This window comes from Hibiscus syriacus, unplaced genomic scaffold, assembly GCF_006381635.1.
Source record: "Hibiscus syriacus cultivar Baekdansim isolate YM2019G1 unplaced genomic scaffold, ASM638163v2 tig00111741_pilon, whole genome shotgun sequence".
In the NCBI taxonomy this organism is placed as follows: Eukaryota; Viridiplantae; Streptophyta; class Magnoliopsida; order Malvales; family Malvaceae; genus Hibiscus; species Hibiscus syriacus.
Window position 1 is genome coordinate 607,772 of NW_024063166.1, and position 15,879 is coordinate 623,650.

Here is a 15,879-nt window from a genome sequence, read left to right on the forward strand (position 1 = left end):
TGTCCCCAGTGAGCACCAAAACGTCTCCGTATTGTTCGGCCGTACCCTACCTCCGTGGTACGTCCTCGGTACGTACCCTAGCCGTCCCGTACCGTCCTAGTGCCATGGACATTTCGGGTACTTGAAACGCCCTTCCTCTGTCGTCCCTGTACAATATAGATGGTTCTCCTTTGTTTAATAATTACATAAATGGGTTTTATTATTGGCAGACAGTTGGGGATTCTGATCACCTTATTCTTTCATTTGATACGGATAATGAAAAGTTTTCAACATTACCATTGCCTAAATTTGGTGGGACTCTAGCACAATATTATTTCCATATTTTGAACTTCAATGGACTAGTTGGTGCTATTTTTACCCGAGGGAAGGAACTGATAAGTCTTTTGATTTATGGGTTATGAATGGATCATGGACTAAACAATTCAGTGTTGAATCTGTTCCTGGAGTTCATAGGCCTTTGGGGTTTTGTAAAAATGCCAAATTGTTTCTTGAGAGCTCTGATCATGAATTGGTGTTGTTTGACCCCTCCACACGAGAGCTTAAAAAACTCGGTATCCATGCTTATCGAGAAACAATGTAGATTATTGCTTATGTTGAGAGCTTGGTTCCAATAAATGGAAGACAAGAGCACGAGGAACGGATAATACGTTGGCCAGCCGGAGGTGCATCAAATTGATATAGAACACTAAGATGGATGGGGAGCTACAACAAAAGAGGTAAGAATTAATGGGGGTTGGTCTCTTCCTATGCACTTCATGTCAACTATATTGTCTAGTGATGTTCTCAATTAACGTTGTTATTATTTGGATTATATATGCATGTCCTAGATGTTAAATTGTTTAGGTTTCTGTTTGCTTTTTGTTGTTTCAGTGGATGCGTGGAACTACCTCGTATGGATTTGCTTAGTTGTTAACTCTTATCTGCAGTTCTATTGACCTACATATCATGATTTACAGGTGCATATATATGCAACACGGAGTGCTTTTCATACTTGAATTTGTTTCAGATAGCTCAACGTCCCCAATAGTTGAATGTAATTTGAAGTCGAATACATGAACTATTGTTATCGTTATAGTTATGATCATGTCTGTACTTTAGATCCAATGAAACAGTGTCAATGGTTTGGTATTGTTTCCTTTGTGGTATATTTTTGGAAATTGTTCTCTTTTTTCTGCAATAGACTTACGCATATCTTTAGTTATTTACATGAGCTTCTTTGTGTGCTTATAGAGATGGTTTTGTCTTGTTTCCTTTGAATCTCTTTCTCTTATAATTTGACAATGAATGTTTAAATACCCTGCAATCGTTGGTATTCGAATTTGAGACCTCTAGGAATTACAGTTATTCCTTTAACCATTGAAGTCGTTTGATTTATGCTTAAGGATGTTTATTTAGGAGATCTAAAAAAATGATATTATTCATTAATAATGTAGCATGTTGTGATTCACTCGCACTATATGAGACTCATATACTGGCAATACATCAAATTTAATTTTTTTATCATTTAAAATTTGTGATTCCCATAAATGGATGTTCATTCTATAGCAATGACAACGAAATTGGAGATTTGGTTGAATGGTTGTTTGTCGACGGAAACGGAAACGGTGGCAAAGAATGACGTCTGATGTAGGTAAAAGGATTTGGAATTAGAGTTTTCAAAGTATTAGAGTTTTCAAAGTTTTTATTTTTTTATTAAAAAGTCTAATTTTAAGCTTTTATTTTATTTTAAATACAAATTTAAAAATATTAAAAATACGAAAAATATTAGTAATGAAATTTTTAACGACCGGGAGGAATGAGACACCTAAATAATAACACTAGACATTTAAATTGATTTAAAAAAGTTTAAATACTTAAATAAAAATATAATTTTAATTATTTTTTCATATTAAGCTTAATAAAATGAAAAGAAACAAATATTGGATTCCAATATTGATAAATTTTTCTCCTATTGTTTTATATAAATTCTGGTCAAGTAATAATTTTCAAATTATTATAAAATATAACCATGTTAAAAAGCTAAATTTATACATAAAATAAGTTTACATTAAGACAAAAAAAGTTAGATACACCAGTTTGGCAGGCGACAACACTGAAACTGATGTTTGTCATTGATCATTGGTAGTCTTTATTTTTATATCGCATCTTTATTCTTATGTTTCTTTATTTTTAGTAATTATGCCTTTATGACATACTTTCCTTTGTCTTTTTTCACATTTTCGGTCTTGTTTATCAATTGTTTGGTTGTTCTTTTTGTTTAATTTTCTTGGAGTTGGATTTGATGTAGTCTCGACTGATCAATATATCTTTTATTTGTTATTCTACTAATCTTCCCTGCTTTGGATCCTTAGATTGGATTTGAATATACAGTTTGCATTCAAGGATAGTTTTCTCATGACGTTCAACTCTGATTCGCAATTTTCGATGGTTTTTCAATAGTTTGATCCCTTATATGGTTCTTTTACTGATGCGATAAGTTGTATTTGTATCTATTTTTTGTTCGAGTGTTTGGATGAGTTTTTAATCTTTTCTTTGTATGGTTGTATGATTTTAGTGTCTAATTTTTATGTCAAAGATTATAAGAATGAGCCATAATTATATGTCTAGTTTAGGTTCATGGTTGTAAATTTTTATTATAATTTTGAATATATATTTTTAAATAAAACTAATTGCTTCTATTTGCATTAAAAAATAGCTACAATGATAAGAAAATGACAAAAAAAAAGTTGCTACAACAACAAGCCAATGAAAAAAATATGATTATTAGATATATATAAAAAAATTATATACACCATGGTACTTGCATGCAGCATGTGTGAGAGTATTTACAAGAGAGCTCCGTCACAGTATCCTTCACCAACTCATCCTTGAGTCGAGGACAAAGGTTCGGACGAATAAAATTAATTAATTTTAAAATAAGTGTTCGATTGACAGCCGAATTTATTTGTTAATGTTGAGGTGGTTCGAATATAGTGGAGGTGGTGAAGTGTTAAGAAAAAAAATTAGAAAGCTTTTGGAGATAAATTAGATATAAAATCATTTTTAAGGACCTATTTGATGTTTTAACAATACTTTAGGGGTAAAACTAAATATTTTTATTTTTATTACCTTTGACACGTCATGAATTTATCGGGATGACGGTGGAATGATCATTTTTGTTACAAAATAATAAAGTTAGTGATTATTTTGTTACAAATCGATAACACTAATGATCAATACTTTAGAAATTTCAGTGCGGGAATCAAAAACTTACTGAAACATTAGTACCATTGGTATAGTTTACCCTAAAATAAATTCATAGGAAGACAACAAGTTTGTTACAACAATAAGCCTGACAAATTTCAATAGGCAGATTGTTTTTTTTTAGTTTTTTTTAATTTTTGTGTGTGTAAAATAAATAGGAATTCTTGTTTAAATGCTTATATGAGAAGAGAAAAAATAAATAAATATAGTCTTGAGATTGAAAAAATACATTCAGGGGAAATTTTGCGAATGATTTTAGGAATGCTTTATATGGATTCTACTACTCTAACGATTCCGATGATTCAAGCTCATCTTCAGATGATGAATTGGTCAACTGTTCAATTATTTCAAAGCTTCAAGAGGAAAATAAATTGAAGGAAGTTGAAGAAGAGCTTCAAAAATCGAAGGAAGTTGATGAGAATCTTCAGTTATTAAAGGAAGTTGTAGAAGATCACGAGAAACCAGAGAAGACGAAAGATTTTTGTAGAAGAAATAGTGAGAAGTTTGAAAATTTATCATTACGACGTAGCAAATGACTTATAAAGAGAAGAGAAATAAAAAAAAAAGACACCACAAAAAAAATATGTTACGGGTGTAGTGAAAAATAAGTAGAAAAAATATATTTGAAGGATTTAACGTTTAGATTTTAATTAGTGTCATATGAAATTGTCATATTTCTATCCCAAGGCCTATGTCATCTACAAATAATGTTTGAAAATGAATTATATGTATGACGAATTATTTTTGTTTATTTTATTTTATCAAAAAATTAAATATTTTGATGAGAAAAAAGAATTATATATTTTATTTTTTTATTTTTATATGCATATTTTGAATTGAATTTTGACTAAAATAAAAGGTCAATTGAATGTGTTGTGATTGTAAGCAATTCAATTATTGTCATTTATATAGGTTATCCACACTTGAGGTTAAAATATAAGCTAAAATGATTAAGTTATATGATTAAATCTTTAAATTATCATGTGAAATTTAAATTGATAGCTGAAGTAGTTGAAAGAAATTATTATGATAAATCTTTATTTATGTTGATATTGTTTCGTCACATAGACTTTTAACGATAAAATATAATGATTTAAAATTAGACTTATAATTCGAATAGATATTGTATTAGATTTTTTAATGAAAATTTCACACTGAATATATTCAGAAAAATGAATTCTTGAAACAAGGAGAAATTTGATTTAAATGAGGATAAGTTTTTAATTGGTAGAAGAAATTATTAAGGATTTGAATGAAGGGATCAAATTGAATGGAACACAAAGATGAGAGATTAAATAATAAAAAAAAAGCAAAATTTGTTTTGGAAAAAAAGATATTTCAAGGAGGTTGATAAGCATTGGGTTCAAAATTTATGACATTGTGGTTATGTGTGTTCACACTTCAGTTTTAATCGAATTAATCGATCAAATCGAAATATTGGATTCACTCATACTATATGAGACTCATATACTGGAAATACTTCAAATATGATTTTCTTTATTATTTAAAATTTATTAACAATGCAAATATATTTAGATATATTTTATGCATTTTCATTTGTTTTTCCTTTGCTTTAATATAACGTATCTTTGTTTATTTTTTTTTTGTTTTTAATAATTTTGTCTTTATGACACGTCTTCTTCTGCCTTTATGGCATGCTTGTGTACATCTTTATGGCACGTTTTCGGTCGTTTGACCGTTATTTTCGTTTGTCTTTTTTTTTCAGGATTGGATTTGACATTATCAGGACTGATCAAAGATTGCGCTTATTTGTTATCATGATAATCTTCCCTATTTTGAACCCTCAAATTGGATTTAGATATACGATTTGCATTGGTGGATACTATTTGTTATCATGCGCTTATTTGAACCCTCATTTTTGTTCCCTCATATTGTCTTAGATTATAGATTCCAAATTCACTACGAGCAATCCTCTTCCTTCCCCTAGAGTCTCTATTTCTCCTCCTCTCTAAATAAGATTATGATTAGATTTAGAATTTATATAAAAAACAATAAGACTCTTTTACTTTCTCTCTCGAAGACTCATCTTGTTATGTTTTTTCCTATTTGTAATTAATTTTTTAAAAAGGTACGATTTTTTGCATTTTGAAGATGAATAGTGAGAAGCTCACGTAGGGGAGGTAAAGTTTCGACAAAGAAAAATAAAAAACATATTTAGAAAAGGCTAAATTATTTTTTTCTTAAACTGATTTTGGTTTATAAAAGAACTTATAAGTAGTATTTTATCTATAATTAAAGGGTTAAAATAAAAATTAAATCTTTTTAACGTATTTTTAACGTATTATATTATTAAACTAACAACATTTACTATTTCTGTAAATAAAATTTAATAAAACAATACATAAATGATTAAAATTTATTATTTCTAAATTTAGTGAGCTAAAGTACATAAATATAAAAGACAAGTAATCATTTCGATGGTTTACTCAAAAAAAAGTTTGTTAAGAAAACAATTATTACGAAGTACTAAATTTATACATAAGACAAAAAAATGTTTGTTACAACAACCAGCACATAAAAAAACATAAAGTCAAAAAAAGTTAGTTACAACAATAAGCAAATGATAAGAAAAACGTGTTGATTATATATATATAATGTATGCTGCAACTAACTTATAGCATTATCTTCAACTTTTATTATTGTTTTAGTTATGGGAGTTACACCAGGGAATACTTATAAGGCTCAAGATGTTGTAAATCAAGTTAAGAAACTTACAAAAAAGTTACCTCAGATTGCTTGCAACAGAAACAACAAGACTGGAGCAGTGCAATTATGGGAGATTCGTTTATGTTATAACAGGCCAGCATCATATTGGGGCCTGGTTAACACGATTAGTGATTGTAAAAATCAATTTAGAGGCCCCTGCAACATGACAACTATTGTAGTTTTTCCTAATAGTACCATCCCCTAATAAAAACTTTGTAATAGGTTGCTGTAAACCTTCAAAGTCAGAGGCTTGTACTCATCTATTTCATATTATTATGATATTTAAAATAAATGATGCATATCATATCTAGTTTCATTACATAGATGCATTTATATCTGTCTTGATGATATTATAGTAACTCCATTAGATTTTCTAAACAAAAGTAATAGAATGATTAACAATAATAAGATTCTTATTTAAAAAAAATTAATCAATTTATAGATTCAATATAGAAGTATCCATAGGTCGGATCGAATTTGAACATGAGATTAATACACGTTATGTTTGTTCAAGTCTCAATCGATTTGAGATAAGAGTTCGATTTGAAATAAAAGTCTCAAATTTTGTTCAAATATGTTTGTATTTGTAAATGACTAATTTAAACTCATTTTCAGGCCTGCCCATATTATTTTATTTTTAATATAATATTTTTTATTTTAATAAAAGTATTTTTATTTTGTTATACGTTATCATGTAGTCGCTGATACTCAAATCTGGAATCTTTACGGATAACAACCATCCCTTTAATCATTGAGGCCGCTGATACTCAAATCCGGAATCTTTATGGATAACAATGATCCCTTTAATCATTGAGGTCATTTATTTCATGAAACTTAATACACTTTTAACATTTATATTATAATATTATATATATTTATTTTTTATATGATATAAATTATATAATATATTAAAAATAAACTTAGAAAATAACTTTTAGTTGACACCTCCCTTCTCTCCTAAGTTGTGGATTCAATATCCATTAGGAGCAAATATTCCTATGTCCTCTCTCTTACGTGAAATTTATTTCAAAAAAAAAAATATTCGGGTAGAGTCTAATCTTAAATGTGAAACCTGAATTGATTTATATTTTAAGAAAGTTTATTTTTTTTTATTTATCCAAACCCTCTCAATTTTGAGAAGAGCTTGGGAGAATAACTATGTCTTTAAATAGGCCTAAACAGTGACATCTTAATTAATTATGTGATGTTCATATTTCTATCCCAAAGCCATTATTCATGTACCTACGAACAATGGTTGGGAATGGATCTATGTATGAAGAAATTTTTTAATTTGTTTCGTCAAAAAATTAAAATTTTGATGAGAAAAACAAAATATATATGGATAGGTTCCAATTGAAACTTGGTATGAAGAGGAATGCTAACGAAACTGCGACTTACGAAGGAGATTCAGAGGATATATAATATTTTTCCTTGATCGAGAGAATTTCATAGAGTGTCTTAACTCGAGACTTGTGAGTGAAAGCAAACCGACCGATCTCTGGTGGACAATGGTTCCATCTTGTGTAAGACTGGTCGAAACGAGACCATAAATCTATATGTTGTGTCATGATTAATTGTTAGAGTTTGAATTTGACATCTCTTCAGAAACATGTTACTTAGGTGATTGAAATGAGGTTCTAGGCGGCAATCAAGTGTGATTATATTTGTCCCTATCCTTTTTGGATGTCTGATTCTCTTTCTCAATGTATACCTTTGTGAAGGATGTGTTTAACTACTATAGGATGATTTCAGATCAATTAATCTAAGTGTCTTGATGAATCTTTATTGACTACTTTATCTTTTACTGACAAAGAAAGTGGATGCAATTTGTGACTATGATGCAAAATCTTCACTTTGAGCTATTTTCTGTTTTGATAGATGTGGGGTGAATATAAGGTAGTATATGTTCAAAAGATTATCAATCATTTGACAATCTACGTTAGGACCCTTGCATACGCAGTGCTCAAAACTGAGACCTCAAGGTATAACAATAAATCTCTTAACCACTAATATCCAATGGTTCGTGCCACTTTGAGCAATTTGTGTATTATGTATAAAAATGTGTTTTTAAGTAATTTTATATTTTCATAGTCTTGTTATGTAACAATCTTATTCTCTTAGATTACTTTACAATCTATAAAATTAAATATTAACCTTTTTGTTAACGTTGCCATGTCATCAATTTAATGGGATGACGGTAGAGTTATCGGTTTTTTTACAAATCAATTACGTTAGTGACTATTTTCTTACTTTAAAAACTTCAATGGAGAAATCAAAAACTTACTAAAACATTAATAAACATTGGTATAGTTTACCCTAAAATAAATCCACAACAAAAAGTTTGTTACAACAATAAGCCAGCATGGAGGAAGCAAGAGTTATCCTGGTTAATTAATAATAATAAAATAATAATAATAATAATAATAATAATCTGGCTGATATTAAAAAAAGGTATAACTATATTTTTAGTATCTCAATTTTCACTTTTATTTTGTTTTGGTTACCCAAATTTTTTTTTTTTGAAAATCATACATAATGCTACGTTTTGATTTTATTTTAATCATCCAAAGTTAAAATATTAGCAAAAACAGTGGCAAAGCCACTTAGTGTTGAGGGTGGGCAGGTGCCCACCCTGAAATCTGAATTTTATTCACTTTGTTACTTATTTTACTAATGATGTTCACCCTGAAATTTTAGTTGTACTCATCCAGTTCAAAAGTTTGGTGTTTTTAATATATGTGTACTCACCCTAAAAAATATTTTAGATTCGCCAATGACATAACTTCTGATGTTACATTTTTTTTATTTTTTTAATGATGACGTAGTATTTCCTTATGGTGAGTGACACGTCAACATCACCATTAATTTTTTAATGACTAAAATGAAACCAAAACTAAACATTGAATATAACTTTAAAAACTTAAATGACCAAAACAAAATAAAAGTGATAATTAATTATTAAACTTGTTGTTTACCCTAAAAAATGAAAAAAAAACGATATCATTAAAGAGATAAATCTTGAATTTCAATATTGATAAAAAATTCCTATTATTTTATATAACTGTTGTCCAAATAAAATTTTCAAATTAATATAAAGTACAATCTCGTTAACAAAGCTAAATGTATACATACAATAAGTTTACATAAAGACAAAAAAAAGTTTGTTACAACAATAAGCACAGGATAAAAAACATAAACACAAAAAAGTTAGCTACAACAATAAGCAAATGAGGAAAAACATGTTGATTATATATATATAAAATGTATGGTTCATGTGTTATGGTGTTATTTAAAGAAATTCATTATATTTATCTAACGAGTTTCATTCGGTTATTTTTAAATAATTTTTTAAATATGATATTGTTTTAATTTTTTATGTTAAAAAACTAATAATAGAACTTGTCATTCTGACATGTCGAGTTCCAATGGATTTTAAATGGAAGGTCATTAGAATTTTTAAAATATGAAATGTTAGATTTTTTTATTTTTGAAATTCGTCATGCCAACCTGACGAATTTCTTAGGCATATTGAGTTTTTTTTTAAATTTTTTGTGTGGATATAAATAAGAGTTATTGTTTAGATGTTTATATGAGAAGAGAAAAATATATAGATATAATGTTGAGATTGAAAAAATGCATACGTGGGAAAAATTCACTAATGATTTTAGAATGGTTTATATGGATTCTTCGACTCTGACGATTCCGATGATTCAAGCTCGTCTTTAGATGATGAGTTGGTCTGCTGCTCAATTATTTCAAAGCTTTGAGGGAAAAGAAATTCAATGAAGTTAAAGAAGAGTTTCAAAAATCGAAGGAACTTGTTGAAAATCTTCAATTATCAAAGGAAGTTTTAGAAGATTGAGAGAAATTGGAGAAGACGAAAGATTTTAAAATAGTGAGAAGTTTAAAAAACTATCACTATGACGTAACAAACGACTTATAGAAAGAGGTGAAAAAAATAAAGAGAAGTATACGAAAAAAATTTATGAGTGTAGTGAAAGAATAAATAGAAGAAAATAGATTTGAAGGATTTGACGTTTAGGTTTTTATTAATGTATGAAATTGTCATATTTCAATCCCAAGACCTTTGTTCACGTATCTACAAATAATGTTTAAAAATGAATTCTAAGTATGATGAATTATTTTAGTTTATTTTACTTTATCAAAAGATTAAAAATTTTGATGAGAAAAAAGAATTATATATTTTACTTTTATGTCTTTACATGTATCTTTTGAATTGAATTTCGACTAAAATAAAAGGTCAAATGAATATGTTGCAATTTTAAGCAATCCAATTATTGCCATTTATATAGGTTATCTACATCTTCATTTGAAATTCAAATTGATCATTGAAATCATTTAAAGAAAGTATTATGATAAATTTTTTTATGTTGATATTGTTTCACCACACAAACTCTTAATGATCTAAAATTAGAATCATAATTCGAATAGATATTTTATTAGATTTTTTAATGAAAATTTCATAACGAATGTATTCAGAAAAGTGAATTCTTAGGACAAGGAGAAATTTAATTTAAATGAGGACAAGTTTTTAATTGGTTGAAGAAATTTTTAAGGATTTGAATCGAGGGATCAAATTGAATGGAACACAAAGATAAGAGATTAAATAATAAAAAAGAAAAATTTATTTTGGAAAAAAGGTATTTCAAGGAGGTTGATAAGCATTGGGTTCAAAATTTATGTCATTGTGGTTACGTGTGTTCAAACTTCAGTTTTAATCGAATTAATTGATCGAATTGAAGTTTTTTGGGTTAATGGTCGGTTAATTTTAAGTTTGATCGGTTGATAGTCAATTTTAGGGCCTCTGCACTTATTGCTATTAGTTTTAGGTTGGGTGATCAACAGAACTACCTTCTATTTGTTTAAGCCTTTTTGGACTTTACCTTTGAACCATGGTAATGTACTTATGCATCATTCTTACCTATAACCGAATCAAATTTTTACTCACCCTGGGTTCGCTGGACCTAGATCCGTTGATGTCCTCCACTTTTGGAATGACTGAATCTAATGGAAAAAAATTACATATTCTACACAATGAAGGTGGTTGTGCTACAACATGGAATGGTATCATTTATATCAGCCTAGTGTGCTACCTTTAGGATTTTTTTCCAGTGACTTATAAAACTCATTTGCTTGAGCAATGCAATCACTTGTTGGTGGAGGATTAGCCATTTTCATATAGAGGAATACATGTCCCTATTTTGGTTACCTCAAACGACAAATTTTTTTACAGTGCTATTTAGAGATGTCTCAGCGTCTTTCAGAAATTTCATATGTTATTTATTACCGAATCCTTTTTGAAATTTAGTGCTTATGTTTTACAAAGATTATATTAGGTCTACATTTCTCAAGAAAAATATTCTCTTCCTATTAGCATTTCATATCATAATCTTCGATTCTGATTTTTATTATTTTTATTTTAGCTTTAGACATAACAATGAATCACAAATATAAGATTTTTTGGACCTCAGAAATTCTGGAGAAGTTTTCTCATTCAGCTAGAACGTTTATAACATTATTTTTATCACATATCATACTACGCTAGTTCTTTCTTGTTTCTAGGATTTTTATTCCAATGGCTAGTTGCTTTACATGATACTTAACAATGCTGCTTCGTGCCCTTTTTCCTACAAGTTTGTATACACTTTGATGGTGAACTCCTGGAAAAAGGTTTTCACTACCAATCTTGTGGTGCTTTGTTGGCACGTGAAAAATACTACAGTCGTATACAAAAATTTAAATTTTTTCATTAATTTTTTGTATTAATTTTATTTTGATGGTTGTTTTGCATTTTGTGCTCAATTATATTCTTGAATAACAAAAGTTTTTTTCATTAAAGAAAGATGCAGTGATATCACATTCTGAAGGAACACTCTTCTTTTTTCATTTAAAATTATACGTATTTCTATTTTTGTCGTTTGTACTGCTCGATTCCCCCTCCCCCCCCCCTTTTTTACAGTTTCCCATTCAGAAATCTTTTCATTTTAAAATCATATTAAGGTTATTACATTGTAAGGAGTAACCCTAATTGCATGAGTTAGACTATTTATAACATGAATTGAGTAAAGGTGTGTTTATTTTTCTATCTTCTTATTTTTTCAGGTAGAGTCAGATATAAATTTGCATCATTTTGGAACAGGAACCACACAGTACGAGCATTACATCGTGCAACAAAAAACCACCATGCAATGTTGGAAGCTGAGAAGAAGGTTTTTTTTTACATGTTCTCCATGTGATCTGTTACTTCTTATTTGATTCTTTCTTTTGCGGAACTTCACTCCTGATTTTTTATTATCACTTTTATATGGACAGAAAATTAGTTTTCCTATCATCTTTAGAAACAATGAAAATTAATAGCTTAAGGCTTTTCTTTCTCCCCAAAAAGATGGCCTTTGATATTCAACTAGTGCTGAAACAATCTTATTCTTATTGTTTTCTCCATCTATTGTGGGAGAGGAGAATTTAATTGTAAATGCATTTTGAAGAAGCCATATATATATATATGTACTTCCGTAATCGGAACTCACTAAATTGGGTGAAAAAGGAAGAATTTTGCTTGTGATGGATTGGAGAACTTGAGAATACTGTGGGAGCTCAAAGAAAGGGGGTAAAGATCGAGACTGGGAAATATTGGTGTAGGGAAATGTTATTTATATAAGTTGAAGAGGTAGGGAAATGCTGGTTTGTGTTCAGTGAGTAGGATTAAAATTGTAAAAGAAACAAGAACATATGTGGCTGGAGAGATTGTAAAAGCTGAATAATACAGGGATGTCCTTAACTGAATTGATACAATACAGTTTAGGAGGAAGTGTTCTAACTGCGATATGCCCCAATGATGTGTTTCAACTACCTAGGAAACAAAGTTACATGGTTAGATCAATGAGAATGTGCAGGGTGAATACAATTGGTTGTGAATGAAAATATTACAACAGCTCTGAACTTTTTGCTTTTATGTCCACAAAAAGATTGTTTCTGGTCTCAATCCTTGTTTGCTTGTATTTATGTTAATTCCCCCCCCCCCTTTTTGAACCAACTGATTAGATGAAAAATATATTTATTTGATATATTTTGCCTACATGTAGGAGTGAGCAACATCAGCATTGCATGCAAGCAGTAGTAGAAGGCTAGCTCCAACTCCTCCAGATAAAGAATCTAAACCTAAAACTGAAAAAATACCTTTTACCAAAGAACAAAAAGCCAAAAATCTTACAGTAAGATAAGATCATTTTAGTATTCTTCCATGGTTATTCTATTAAACACGCCTTTCATATTATTGTGCATTTTATGCTGATATGCTAATTTTAGAATCATTTATATTGCTTGTAAAATCCAATTGTTGAGGTTAAACTTGATTTAAACATCTCCAAACTTTTGATGGTATAAACATGGTGTATCTTCCCTCATATAAATTAGTGGTAATCTTCCTAGGGATTTCATCATCCCTAGTTGAATGAATTGAAAGTTTGAACCCACTCTGCTGTTCTACTTTCAGTTGGGACGGTGGCATGCTGCAGAAAATATGAAGGTCAAGTGAGAGAGATTACATTCAGATCCATTAGTAACAATCTTATGTGCCCCCCAGGCAGTGCCATGACTGAGGATCAACATTTTGTTTTATCATCCTATAAGAAAAAGCTTGTATGACCTCTTTAATGAAAAAAACTTCAATGTTTGTGATACATATGTTTGATTGATTCTATGTTTATTGAAAAAAAAACATCATTTGCATCTTTATTGTAGATTCTATGTTTGGTTGATTTAATTGAATTTACTCAATTTCTTTCTTCTCGTAGGTTTTTGAAACTGTACAACAGGCACATGATGTTCCGTTTGGCACCTACTTTGAAGTAAGTATTAGCTGGGTATGTTTATTCTTGATTTGGAATATAGTTTTATACCCCACATTTTTGTTTTGTGCAAGGTCACTGCAGTCTCTTTGTTGCCTGTGCAAGCAATATTCTCCTTCTTTCTTATTATTTTCCGGTCTGATTTGGTTCCTCACTCCAATGAATAAATAATTCAAACTCTGATCCCAAAACAAACAAATAAATAAAAGATAACCACGGATTGTTACTTACAACAAAATCATCCTCTATTTGTGTCGTATTCTTTGAGGAAAATAAAGTGAACTTTGATCCATAGAAACAGAATAAATCAACCCTTCTAGTGAAAGCATTGTTACTATTGGATGCAATTTTTGTATATACTACAAAATAGGAAGTGTGTCTGCAACTAACATTAGTATTACACATGATTAATATTTAATCTGCTCCATAATGCACGGCCAAAAACATATCATAACCGAAGTCCAATCAAGTGGGGAATTGTGAGACTCATTATTGCAAAAGGAACTGTCCTTTTGACACACCAGTTCACTTGCTGGCTTTTCATGTGTTTGTTCATAAACTTTCTTACATATCATCCTCACTGCTATTGATCATGCATTTATCTTCACCTAAGCCCAATCAAGAGGGAAGTTGCTGTTCAAACTGTCGGAGTAGGAAAAATCCCTTTGGAACTGACACATTAATTTACTTGCTTCCAAAAATGGACACCATTTTATTTGTGCTGCATCAAGTTCATTGTCAATGGATTGCAGAGACCAATGGTGAAAACTCATCTACTTTAGATATCAAAGCAAGTAAGTTTTGTTCCCTTTAAAGTGACATTTATTATGGTACATTTGGAGATTATGGTACCAAACTACCAATGACCATACAATGAACGTAGCCCTCCGGCATTCTGCTAAATCCAACTCGCGACTTTCACATAGTTCAATCTGAGACTTCCAAGTTGGCCATACATATGGAGATTATGGTACCAAACTACTAATGGCATACAATGAACGTATCCCTCCAGCATTCTGCTAAATCCAACTCGCTACTTTCACATAGTTCAATCTGATTGTGGCTGGGGCGTGTCCCCTTGGGGACATCTTTTGACATTTTTGCGTTGGCTTTATTTTTGCATCTAATCGAACTCTTTTTGAGATATGGCCTTCCAGAGATTTGTGTATCTCATTACAAGTTATACCGACATGATATTAGCTCTTAATGCATGCATCAGTCTATAATGAAAGTAATGAACATCTTCAAGCAGTTTCTGAGTTTGAAAACATGTCTTTTCTTTTCCTCAACATCAATGAATTGTACTAATTGATGTTCAATTTTCTGTAGGTGAACATATTAAGAAATCTTGTGTGATGCTATCAAAAATTAAGTCAGGCGCTGTCGAAGAGGTATTGCTATAGCTGAACCATGGTCTTCATTGATCATATCAACGAATACCATACTTTGAAAACCTTTTTTTTTTCTCCCTGCTTTCGTATTAGCCTTAAAATTTGAAGAGGTTGTCTTTAGTATTTTTACCACCTTTGTCCAGTACAAGAAAGAGATTGAGACAATGTTAGATGTTGCCCGTTCGAATATAGAGTAACATATTGCCAGAGGTGAGACGATAACTCGTCGTCACCACCCTCAGTTACAAACGATATCAGCTAACTCGGGTAATCAATTTCCTTCGATTTTATTGTATAATTTCTTATCTCTCTCATTTTTTTGTAATTTTCTATATGAAAATGTTAGTCATATGTATAGGTACCAGGGTTTTTCTTTGCCAAGGTATAGATTTGTAATGTAACTTAAAAAGGTTTCCAGGGAAGTGTAAGTAGCAGAGAATGGTTATTGTAATGCATTTTCTCAATGCAATAGGCAAATGGCAACGTTAATGTTCATATTTAATGAATAATATCCCTTAAACGTTGCTACTTCTTTTAACCCTTTGATATTTGTAATATATGAATACTTTTAGAAAATGAATATTTTGGAATAAAATTAATGTAAAATTACTGAGACAAATATATGTAGGGATGAAGCTATGCATCGTACC

General features: G+C 29.8%; 1 pseudogene; it reads left to right on the top strand.

The window, feature by feature from the left end:
- Nucleotides 1-15,667, top strand: part of LOC120168886 — a 179,868-nt pseudogene extending 164,201 nt beyond the window's left edge.
- Nucleotides 15,668-15,879: the final 212 nt, after the last annotated feature.